This window comes from Stegodyphus dumicola, chromosome 1 (genome assembly GCF_044657685.1).
Source record: "Stegodyphus dumicola isolate Sdum_Otavi_A_Nest chromosome 1, ASM4465768v1".
NCBI classification, from domain to species: Eukaryota; Metazoa; Arthropoda; class Arachnida; order Araneae; family Eresidae; genus Stegodyphus; species Stegodyphus dumicola.
Genome location: NC_140768.1, coordinates 24,830,426 through 24,835,366, shown reverse-complemented (window position 1 = coordinate 24,835,366; position 4,941 = coordinate 24,830,426).

Below are 4,941 nucleotides of genomic sequence, written 5' to 3'. Positions count from 1 at the left end.
AGGGTTATCATTCTTAAAGGAGGCGTTGCTATAATAATATAAATGTTGTTTATAAACACTTGATATACGTATTACGGTATAAAATCATGATTTAACTCTGTTAAGTTTTTATTCTGCTCAATTTTAAAAGTTGAGAGACATAAATAGCATTATTTGTGGTTCGAATTATTATTCAATATAACGTCTGAGAATGGGTACAATACGGTTTAGAATCATTTAAATCTTATCCAGGTATAATATGCTTTGAGCAGAACAACTACCTTAACGTACATTTTACTTCTGGCCGTAAAACGTTTCATTCTTTTAAATTAAAAAGATAAAATTGCGATAATTAAGGAAACGTTAACAAAGCTGTAATTGTTTAGATTTCATATAACAGAATAATTTTTGGATCACAAGTACAAGAGATTTGAACGCAGTTTTCAAGTAAATAGATTTGGTACCAGGAAAAGAAAAAAACAAATTCAGAGAAATTCTATGAACATTCATTATAAAAGCACATTAACAAAAATGGTTAAAATTCCAGTGTTTTAGAATTACAATATTAGATTTAAATTGGATTTTAAATTTCTAGACTTTTAAATTAATTAATTAATTAATTTCAAATTAATTTTAATAATTATTTAATTAATTTTCAAATTAAATTTATTTTGAAATTAATTAGTGTACTATCAAAATGATCTATCACTAAATTCCAATCCTTGTTTTGCTTTCAAGTTTGTGTAAAATTAAGCAAAGTTAAATTCCAAACAACAATCAAACAATAGCTATGAAAATACATCAATAAAATACCTAATATATATGTTTTTATGACAGAATATAGTCGTTCCAGACTGAATAGTTCTTTGTGCTATCTGAGCTCTTGTTGTTTGATTTAATTTACCGAATATTTCGAATAAGCTGTTTCAAACCAGTCATTGAAACCAAATTCCTAGAAATGTACGTATATTATTCCAGATCAGAAAGAAATCAGCATTTCGGTTTAAGCCCATTTGTGAAGCAAATACGAGTCAACTTCCCCGAGGAAAACCTTGCAGAAGATACCACTCTCCTTAGGAAGATATCCATGGAGAGTTTTGCAGTAAAAACGGAATAATAAAATAAACTTCGTGGAGTAACATTCTCTTTAAATGCCTATACAAAAAGCAGGCAAAAGCCTGCCAGTCACTTAGATCGTATATTTCACTTCCCGAAGTGATGAATACTGTTTCTGTTTGCAGAAAAAAATACAGTCTGAATTTCCAAGTCAATAAAAGATTGTACCTCGCACTAAAAATGCTTTTTTTAAACTTCAGTATTTCTTTTCTTCCTTTTACTAAAGTTCTAAATCGTGTAGCAAGTTGCCGAGCATTTTGTGGCTGAGAAGCTGAGAACTTCGCATTTATTTTCAAACGACATGCACTTCATCGATTTCTCTAAATTAAGCCAGACAGTATTTTTTTTCTTCTTAGCTACTTCTACTGAAAGACATAGAAAAACAAATTGGAAGAATACTTTTATTTAGGGAGTGAGTTCCTTGTTATTATAAATGTTAAATATGAAAATGTAACAGCAGTCATACGGATTTCAAAGCTTTTGTCAAAATTAAAATTCTGGTCATTGGAAGCATTAAACTTCTCTCATCGTTTAATATATTACATCAGTTACATATAATTACCTAATTATGTACCATTAGCTGAGTTACTGTAGCGTATGTTATATGACTAACCGCATTTGTACTCAATGGGTGGAACGTCATTTCCTCGTAAAAATACTTGAAATCTTAATCTTGCCTTAACAAACTTATTGATACTCATCAGTTAGTATCACAGACCAAGAAAATTTAGACAACCAATCTTTTGTTACACGGTTTGCACTACTTTACAGTTGTCAGGCACAGGAAATCTAGTTGCTCTGCCCATAAATTACTTCCCCTACCGCCGTTCGCTGAGGAAGGTTGCAAAATATGAATTGCTTTTGCTTTTCACCCGTGCAAACTCCTGCAAAATTCATCGTATGACACCGATCTAATTAGCATCGTCAAGTTACATCAAGTTACATACAGATGCTTGCGTGTACGGCCAACTTGGATCACCAGACCACTATATCTACTCTTGCCCACTCACAGCAGACAACCACATTAAGCATCCCACTCCTCCTACAGACGCCTTTCAACGGTTCATTATTAAAAACAAACCTGCAATCAATAAAATCTGTAAGGTCATCGACCAGCTCGCCGCTATGGGCCAAGATATATGCGACGCTGCATAATCCCACAACGTCCGCCACTAACAGAAGTCAACATGAATATCACCCTGTGCTGCTAACATGTCACCGCGCTCGGCATGCTCATATACTCAGCAACCTATGCCCTCCAAAAATACATATTCGCCGGACCTCTACGTGTCCCCCATATCAATGTCCAGCAATCACATGTTATTCCCATCTTATGGCCCCTCGTCTGTAAACACACCCCACAATGTACAGTATATGTGATCAATGAGGCCAAATATGTATCTGACATGTGGTATATGTGTATTATTATTTTTAAGTGTGCTTTATTTGTCATAAGTCTTCAGTGTTAATCAAGTGTATCCCTCTCCCCCCTTTTTTTTCCCTCTGCGTGTGTGTTTTCTGTATATTTTCATGTTTTTGTGTTTTCATACATTTAGTACCTAGCTCTAAGCCCCTCACCTGTAAATCCGTCCCACAAGTCTCATACCTGTAATTATGTAATTAGTCAAGCAATGTTATTAAGTCGCCCCTGTTTGGCCATGTAAACTCCTGCACCCTTAATAAGCTCCCGATGTGGACTCTTGAGGCCACAGGGAATTGTTGCCATTAGATAGTGGAAGGCGAGGGACACATGCCTGTTTATCTCTGGTAGCCACCAGGCGACCCCGTCTTCCGTCACCTACCTACCTACCTACATCAAGTTACATTAGATTAGCATCGTCAAGATTTTAGTTACGTTTTATTGGTTTAATTATTAGTAATTTTTCATAGCAGTATTATGCTTTAATGTTCTTTAGTTAATCAGCTGATCATTTTAAATAATTCTTATCAGTATTCTTCATGTTCTATTCTGAATATCAAGCAATTAAAATTATTGTGTTGAAGAACTGATTGATTTAATCTAAATATATTCAACAGCGTATTTTACTGTGTATCAGTAATCAATGTAACGTTTTGTGTTTACAGAACTGTGAGTATTATAGTGTAATACCTTCTTAAATTAAGGTAAATTCAGTTATGCTGTAAACCCAGTTGTATCAAAATTGATAAACTATATGAACACTCTGTATGTAATACTGGACTACTGATTGTAGTAATTACAGGCTGAGTGTTACGAATGAGATTAATAAGTTTACACTAGCCCAAAAGTTATAGAACTTGAAAAATCCAGCCAATAACGTTACTTTAATTTAGCTAGAATCTTACAAGGTATTATGAGAAATGCAAAAGTCGTACATTATTTTTGAGTAGAATAGTTCATGAAGATGGAATTTCAAGTTTTAATATGTAATTTTAAATATTTAAATAATTAACTAAAGTGATTCTTTCAAATATCCCATCGATCTCCAATCTTTTTGTGCATATTTATCCTTTACTTTCGTGTCTCTAATTTTGTGTCTTTTGATTACACATTTTTGTAATTTATCGCGCAACTGTAGCAGTTGTTCCATTTTAATTGAGCTCCAAAAACATTATCTGATGTTAAGAACCCTTTAGCTAGGCATAAAAGCGATTTTCATCACATTATATTATCGAAGAAACTACCATTTTATCAACGTACTTATGGAGACACGTCGGCACTCGCTACTTACACGAATTCACGGCACGAAAAAGAACGTCTTTTTCAGAATCCCAGTCATAAATTATCTCGTACCACGTCCTTTAAAATGTCTTAAAAACAGAACAAAATTTATTATCGCTCGGTGTACGACATTCGCACTCCTCGGTAACTAATCATTATTTTTAAGTGAAAAAAAAACTTAAGCTTTCAGAGAAAGGTATTTTTTATTGCAAGCTTGATCACGGGTATACAGCACAGTTGCGTAAAATAAAAGCGCAAATACTTTGTGGATTTTTCCTTGTTTATCGGGGGAAAAGCAATTCTAAATGAGATTACTTTAATTAATATGGAATTCCAGTGGTGTTTTACCAGCTATATGATTTGGAAATCTTATTATCCTTTGTATAATTACCTCAGTATTAAAATCAAAATACATTAATCTATTGTTTTAGTTAAATGACTTACAAGCTCAGAAAGTTTATTTAAAGTTATGTATCGATAAAGTTAATACGATCATTTTTAACTAGCATAAAATTACTTGCGATGATTTTGTATATTAAGTTTTAGAGTAAGATCTTTCGTTGTAATTATCTCTTTCAAATGCTTACTATATGATACGTTCCAAGATTACTATACTAAAATGTTTCATCTTTTATGACGTCACTGACTTCGAGTGTGCTTGAAAGCAAAGTCTTCCCTATTCCCTTTGTATTTTCATTTTTGTTACTTTTCTGTAAGCAAATGACGTCAGCGTTGGGAAGAACCTAATCTTGTTTGTCCACTAAGATGAATGTAAGTAAGTGACGCCAGCGTTGGGAAGAACCTAAGCTTGTTGGTCCACTAACCTCGGCACATTTTTTTTAGTAGATTAACATAAATTAGTTCTTCAAATGTTTTAGCTTTCAGGTCAAATTTTCATTATGTTCTAAGCATATGTAGTTGATTGTAAGACTAGTCAGTACCTATTTCAATCTATAAAAGCTAGAATATCATAAAATATTCTTCTTCTAAATCTTTGACTAGAGGAGACATGAAGCAAGACAATAATCATCTTCTACCGATTTTATTTTGAAAATGGTATAAAGGTGTAGACAAAACTAGTAAAGAGGTGACTAAAATTCTGATCACTACTAGTTATTCAAGTTATAGAACATTTTCTCTCTTCT